The 8,131-nt window shown below is 31.2% G+C and overlaps 1 long non-coding RNA gene across 1 annotated transcript; it reads left to right on the plus strand.

Moving 5' to 3' along the window:
• The first annotated feature begins 4,359 nt into the window (after nucleotides 1-4,359).
• Nucleotides 4,360-6,126, plus strand: LOC107890917 (uncharacterized). Its single transcript, XR_001682087.2, has 3 exons — nucleotides 4,360-4,578; nucleotides 5,126-5,709; nucleotides 5,795-6,126. It is a non-coding gene; the product is annotated as an uncharacterized lncRNA (long non-coding RNA).
• The last annotated feature ends 2,005 nt before the right edge of the window (nucleotides 6,127-8,131 follow it).

The raw sequence follows: 8,131 nt of genomic DNA on the forward strand, positions 1-8,131 counted from the left end.
ACTCTCATTTTGTTAAAAGGTAAAAGGACCGACAATCTTTATATTCTGGAAGGTTTTATAGTGATCGGTGAAACCGGACGTCCCTTGTCTGTTATGAAGTCGAAGTCAACTCGTTTGGAATGAAGGCAACTTGGTCATAGGAGGAAAAAAGTTATGACCATTTCGTTGAAGATAAGTTCTCTTTTTGGATGCAAATTTTAAAAGTTAGGGCACTGTGTTCGTGAAAATCATACTCGGATTAGTTTTGATTTGGCAGTGCATAAGTTGAAGGCTAGATTGAAGGCTAGAAGTCTTCCAGCTTCTAAGCATAGTTTCGAATAAGTTAATCCCTGCATAGTTTAAGATAGGCTTGTGGTGGGCTTTGGGAAAGATGTCGTTGCAGAAATACGAGTCAAGGAGGAGATTTATTAAATATGACTCATATTTCAGTCAAATTTGAAAAATAATCTCCCAGTTAAACTCTATTTATTTTTTTTCAATTGAACTCTGATTAGTCTAAATTATTTTGGTATTATTTGACCTACAAATTTAGCCTATAAATAGGATCTTTTACAACCTTAAAAAATACACCCATTAAAGATTAGAACTCATAACAGTTTTAGAGAATTTTATGTTTATGTTTTGAGGGTTATTTATTTTTAAGTTTCGGGGTGTAGTTTTTATCTCCATTTTTTGTACTGTTCGTTCTTTTGCCACTAGAATAAAATTATCTTTACTCGTAATTTTTTTATCCTTTTTGGAAGGATTTTTTCTACATTAAATTTGTATGTTCAATTTCTTAATTTCTTCCGCTATTTTTACTTATTCGCTACTTAATCGGATCGACAAGTACTATTAATTAATAGGCTTGAAATTAATTGTTCAACCTAAGTCAATTAAATTAAACAAGGGCCGATAAATGATTCATTAAAGTGGGAGCTTAATGTTTAATTAAAATTGAGCCACCACTTGTGGCATAGTGGATATGCGACAAACATATGGTATTTTTGGCCCAAATGTTAGTTAAATGGCTCACATAAATATTGTATGGTGGCTGAATGAAAAATACACCAAATGGTATATTTTAGAATTCTCCCTAAGGGTGTAGGTTTTTGTTTTTATTTTTATTTTTAGAAAATTATTATATTCTTCTTTAAAGTTGGTTTTTATTATTAATTAAAGGAGAACTCAAATTGAATTAATTAAAATTGATTTGTGTTTTTTCTAAATACGAAAGTTATTTCAATCGGTTAGGAGGAATTTTCTGTTTTGGTTGGTGGTTTCAGTTTTTTCTTTTCACTTTAAAATAAATCTTTTGGTGATACAATCAAAGGAGACACAATGAGATTCGAATATTTTGTTGAAGAATGTCAATCTTCTTGTTAGCACTTGAGAAACTATAAAGCCTTTGAAAGACCTCAAGTCTCATTCATGTAGACTATTGTTAGAGACAGAACACCTGAGTTGCACATGATATTTTAGAATCTTAAAGAATTTCACCTTCACTAATGGGGTATAGTTTGGTCCGTTTATCAAATGTTGGCTAAAACTCCATTATTGAATGGATCATAAATTGCCTCAGCAGTGCCAATTCCTTGAATTATTGTGTGTATATATAGTACTCATGATAGCACTGCCTCAAGAATAGTTAAAATGGAACTCTACCTAACTTTGAGGAGTAGAAAAACGTCTTGAATCGAGATTTATGACTAGCAATGAATCCGATCTATTGTTGATAGTTATCATTTTCTTAAGTTTTTTTTTTTTACAGTTTTGAAATTTAAAGTTTAGTTGTTTTTTAATTTTGAGACATTATTGAGTTTATGTTTTTTTTATTTCAACAATTTTACTCCAATTGATAATGTTATCAAATATATAAAAAGAAAAAATAAGTTCAATTCTCCATAATTATAATTTTTTTATCAATTCCGTTATTATTCTTTAAAAGTAAATAAAAAATTTAAAATATAAGTTTTCCATAATTTCAAAAAAAAATCTAAAAGTTATGATTATATTTTTTAAAATTTTAATTTTAAAGAGATTATTTTTTCATTTTGATTTTATTAAAAAAATGTTTTTTTACTTATTTTTTAGGATTTCTTATTGAAAAACTTTTAAAACATATATATTTAAAAAATTATGCAGTTTTAAAGAGTTTGGCTAAATTGACAAAAACTATTTAATAAACGTGAAATTAGTAATTATCTAAAATTAATATCTCAAAATTAAAATGAAATAACTAAAATTTAAAATTTAAAAAGAATACAAATATTTACACCATTTTTCCTACTATTCTATAATAAAAAAAATACTTCTAAACTTAATTATTAAAATATAAAACATTTACAAAAATAATTATGATTGGAATAGTTTTGTAATGATACCTATTTGAAGGGAAGCCAAGCTTCGAGAATTGCAACAAGGTTTTGTCGATCAAGAAATGTTGGTTTATTGGATCGGGCTGGACTATTATCATAAACCCCAAAATTTAATTAAAACTACCTGAAGGGCTTACATCCATTCAACCTCCTACTAAGATGGTGGTTAAAATTAAAATATCTATTAATATATTATTTGGTACTTAAGTTTTTCACTCTTTTCAATGTGGTACTTGCATTATTTTTTGTCTAATTTGATACATGTATTTAACCAAGATATATGTTTAATGCTTAATTTAGATTTTAAGGCTAATTTGCTGAAAGTTAATTGTTACTATTATTAGCTTTATATTTTTTATGATTCCTTAATAGAATTCATTTATCTATTAAATTGTGAATTTAATTTGTTAAATGCAATCTAATGAATGTAGTTTAATTTAGATTTTAGTGTTAATTTAATGAATGTTAATTGTTAATATTATTAGCTAATTATGAATTTTTATTAAAGCAACTTTAAAACCCGACTTAAATATTAAAAAATTAACACGGTTACCTTTAAGTACCAAAATGTATAACTTTTGTCAAATACAAGTACCATATTAGACCAAAAAATAGCATAAGCATCATGTTAGACAAAAATGACAAAATCAAATACCAAAACCTCGTATACCCATTTTAGTTATAAAAAAAAACCCCTCAGACCTATTCATCATCAATTTCAACCTCTCACCAATCTTCACTTGCATTCCCATTTAGCCAAATACCCATAACCCATCATTCCACAAAGAAATAAGAAATATTTAACAGATTAAAGGAAACCAGATTTCCTATTCTTAAAAACAAAGCATAAAACTTATGCCAATGCAAGATAACTATCTAGTAAATAGGAAGTACTAGGGATGGCCATGCCAAAAGCAGTAGCAGATGCAATGGCACCAATGAGAGCAATTTGGAATGCACATTTTACCGGTTTGTTGCCAGTGAAGTAGCCTTTGGCGTAGCCGAAGATGAGTGCAGCTATGGTGATGGCCACTGATGCAATCACGACATACACCCAATATGTAAGCAATAGCAATGTTAAATGTGCCTTGTAATGCTCTTCTTAGATATGGCTTCTCTAACCCCTGCTCAAACCTGCATATTTTACAGCTGTGTTTAACCAATAATTACATGTAAAAACCAAATGGTCGGAAAAAGTGGCAGCGGACTTCTTCTCCAGTCATTTAGTCATCATTGTTATGAGAGTTTTATCTTAATTCTATCCGAGACTCATATAAAATTAAACTTAAATAATAAAATGGACAAAAAAAAAACATATAAATATAAAAAAATTATATGTATATGAAAACGATGGGAAACAAGGATGAAATAGGAATAAAAATGGGTTCCATCCATATCTAGTAAATGTCGTAAAAAAAAAGTGTAAATTTATAATTAATTATGATGATCCACCACATTGAAGAATGAGGGAATGGAAATTGTAACCAAAATGAAGTTAAAAGAAAAAAAAAACTAGAAAAAAGCCCCATATGTAAGATTTTTCGAAAAGTGAAAATAGTTCTACTTTGATTCTTTCAAAATTAAATTGCATAAAAATATTTTTTCCCATTTTTATGTCGGGTGAGTAAAATTTGACTCGATCTAAAAAAATTGATTTTTTTTAAATTTTGAGTTAATCAAATAGAAGTATTCTAGTAGACTCGAATAAGTAATTCGGGGTTTGAATTCGAATAAAGTTAAATTTTATAATTCGAATAATTTAAATAACAGATTTTTATAAATACCCTTTTGATTCTTGTCAAAATTGAAAATAAATAAATTGATCTTTCTTTAAAAAAAATTACAAAAAAATCTAAAATAAATTTTAAAAATTCAAAATATTTATAAAAATTCTAAAATTTATATATTTTTAAAAAATTATAAAAGTTTAAAAAAATTCTAAAAAACATATAAAAGAAGAGTTAAAAAATAAATTCTTTCTTAAATAATGATTTTGAAAAGTTAAATTTAAATTTTGATGCTCTAATATAAAATAAATTATACTGTTAATTTAATATATTTTATTTTTTAATTTAACTCAAAAGGATTTCAATATACATTTTCAATAATAGTAGGGAGAATTGCCACTTCACTAAAAAGGCTCCATGGATAACCACACGCTCGGAACAAGAAGAAGACTCAAGAAAGGCTTGTGGAGCTCAAGAATCAATTGGGTTAATTGGTATGGTTTTTACTGTTTTGATCGTATTTTAATTTATTTGGAGATTTATTCATTTTGATTACCTTTTGTAAACAACTTAATTTTCTGAATAAGCCATTTTTGTGAAATCCACAACTTTTTTTTATTACCGAAAATGTTAAGTTCATCGTCACTTCCGACGGATTTCCTTATTAGTTCCTTTCTTTCTTTTTTTATTTGGTTTACTTAAGTCTTGCTTGATGGAAGGCTAGGGCGATTTGCCATTGAAAGTCGGTAAGTGTGAAAATGTTAGAGTATGAATTTGTTAAATTAATTTTTGGGCATTTTTTAAACAATAATTTTGTTGATCGTATTTTAGGTTCATTCATTTTGATTAGTCTTCTGTAAATAATTAGATTTTCTAAATCCCCATTTTTGTAAAAGCCACGAGCTTTTTTCTATTGCAGAAAATGTTGAATTCATCTTTGTTTCCATTGTATTTCTTTAAACACTTCCATCGCTGCTTCAATTTTCATAGCATTATGATTACCATTATGAACACACATTTTTGCTATTTTGATGGCCATAGTTGGAGAGGAGCACTACCACCATCTCTACCACGTTATTCTCGTTACAATGGTTTTTCTTCACCATCGGTCACCAACTATATCAAGAAATTCTCTTCTAGGTTGTAACTTCTGTTTCTTTTGAGGTTAATGGTTGTCACTTTAACATTTGTTTATAGCCCATATTGGCTACTTCATGTGTTATTGTTGAAAACTTTGATCTTTGTTCATGTGGTTTGCCCTTATTGACTCGTAAGGATTCAAGAGTACCAATTTGAGATTAATGGCCTTTGGGGTGAGGCTAAGCTTTGGTTTGATATTACATATTGAAAATTCACTAATGAGAACTCAGTGATCTGCGGGCTTAAGCCTTAGAAGATTTTAGTGTTTCTTGGGCTAACTTGGCCAACTATCTCAATCCAAAGCTATCTCGATAGAATATACAAGTATGCGAATTGCAGGTTGTCTTGCTTTATTGTAGCATACGTTTATCTTGATTGGTTTGCTCAAAGGCAATCCTTGTCGCCCTTTGATTCTTTCAATATTCATCGCCTGCTTATTACTAGTGTGCTGGTTGCTACAAAGTTCATTCCTTCATGGACGATAGGTAAGTTAAACATCCTTGACCAAATTCATAATTCACGCATTACAAGATTAGCTCATACTTTTTTCCTTTGTTTGATGCTTTATAGGTTTACTCGTCACAAAGGATTTAAGGAGGGTCGTTAAAGAATTGTTATGGTCATAGATTTGGTTGGAAAGATAATTGACATTGAACGTACTAGCATTTTCATAAACTATGACATGCCAATTTCTGCTGATACATACCCACACATAGTAGGCCTTGTTTCAATTGTAATGTCATACTGATCTTACTTCTAGTTTTTTTAGTATAGTTATTTGACTAATGTTTTGTGGACTAGTGACGATACGTTCTTGTCACATGGATTAGTAATTTGTAAGCATATTAATTGGAGCTTGTTGTTAACTATGTTTAGTTTATATCTCCTTTAGTTTTATGGTTAATTTATTTCTTTTTTTTTTACTTTAACTTTAATGCAAAACCAAACAATTAAAATAAAATAAATTATAACATTTATTAGCTATTTCTGACAATAAAAGGATGTAGAAACAAGAGGGGTGTACTTGCTTGACAAACTGAAACTGTGGCTAAAATGATGTTTGGAATTGTGACAACAGTTTCAACTACGAAACAAAAAGTGCGAAAATAATAAAGAACATTGGGATTGTTTACGCAATTCGACTTAAGTCTAAGTCTGTGGGGCTTTACCCAAAGCAATGATCCACTATCTTTCTTACCGTACAACTAATGATTCAAGTTTTAGCACTGGTCTGACACTTATCAATTTAACGGCTTCACTATTGTAGAAGGACTAGATCACCCTCCCACTAAGCTTTCCCTTCGAAAACTTAGCTTTGTATCTTAAGAGACTCTTTTGATTGCTGACAAAATAATGCACACACACGTTCCTTACTTGAAAAAATAGTTTTCTATCAAACTCTCAGAGTCTCGATTACTCTCAGTCCTCCTTTAATACTATTTAAGTTTTGTTTACATAAGAATTATAATCTAATCACTTATCGACAAATAATGTAACACCTTACACCTGACTCGATTGCCAAGTCCGAGTATCGAATGTTACAATCAACCCAAATATCTCAACAAGTTTTCTAATCTGGTTTAATTACGTGCTTAGACAATTCTCAAATTTCAAAATTTAACTTCTACTTAATTCTTATCATCATTAAAGCTTTGATACCTTAATATATCTAATAGTTATTTACAAATTTAAAACTTGTACTCTAATGCAAACATCTCCAACTTAATCCCAGAGGCATGGCCTCTAAGGTTGCCCTTGTATATATATGAAACAGCAATTGAGCCCAACACTAGTAATTTGGCGATGTCTGGTTTGGTCTCGCCATTCGATTCCTGGGTCTTCATCTACCCTGCATGCTAACATCAAATTTCATAAGTTCGTAAGAACTTAGTAAGATCCTGTGCATTGTATTCATAGAAGCCTTCTTAAAATTTAGAAAGAATGAAAATTTATACATAAAAGTACACTCCCTAATTTTTTGTAGAAGAATTTGTAAACTTCGTTAGCATAACCAATGCCTTGTTTTCTCTGAGCTAACTGTGGTGGACATACCTGCAAGCTACAATTATGTTCTACCAAACCCTACTTCTTACGGGTTTTGACCCTGTTATCATTATTCTAGTCTCTCCTTATACTCTTCCTTGTATGTCTCATCACTAGATACCCAAAATTGCCATCACGGACTGAAAACACCTGTTGGAGTTTTAACCAAGACTTCACAATAGCTGTGAATCCTATCCTTGGTCCCTTTTGTAACACCCTACACCCAAGTCCTACGTTGGGACAGGATGCGAGGCATTACCACACTTAAACACATGCATTCTAACATTCTCAAATCATCAAGGCGTGACCAAATTTAAAACTTTTTCAAACCTTATCTAAATTTCTTAATATGGGCCTACTAGGCCTCAAATGACCATTGGAAAAAATTCGGGACTGGCTCGGGCCCTTAACCAACTTTACAAAAAAATAGCCCTTGAAACAGGGTACGCGCTCGTGTGGAAGGGCAACACACCCGTATGGTCACTAAGACATGGCCGCGCTAATGGCCCGTGTGACACACACGGCCTAAGCATCTCGAGACACGCCCGTGTCCCACGCCCGTGTGAATTTAATTCTAAATTCAAACATATAGGGTTTTCACACGGCCTGACACACGCCCGTGTCTATGGCCAGTGTCTCTCACACGGCCATGACACGCCCGTGTCCTAGCCTGTGTCTAAAACATTGACATTTTTTTTCTAACGTCAGCATCCAATTTAAGGCACACAGCCGGGGCACATACCCGTGGCCAGAGGCCGTGTCCTCCACACGACTGAGACACATGGTCGTGTCTCTGCCCGTGTGTTTACTACCATGCATTCTGACTTGAAATTTTTACATGCAGGGGACACACGGTCGGACAAC

The sequence above is a fragment of the Gossypium hirsutum genome, chromosome A11 (genome assembly GCF_007990345.1).
Source record: "Gossypium hirsutum isolate 1008001.06 chromosome A11, Gossypium_hirsutum_v2.1, whole genome shotgun sequence".
In the NCBI taxonomy this organism is placed as follows: domain Eukaryota; kingdom Viridiplantae; phylum Streptophyta; class Magnoliopsida; order Malvales; family Malvaceae; genus Gossypium; species Gossypium hirsutum.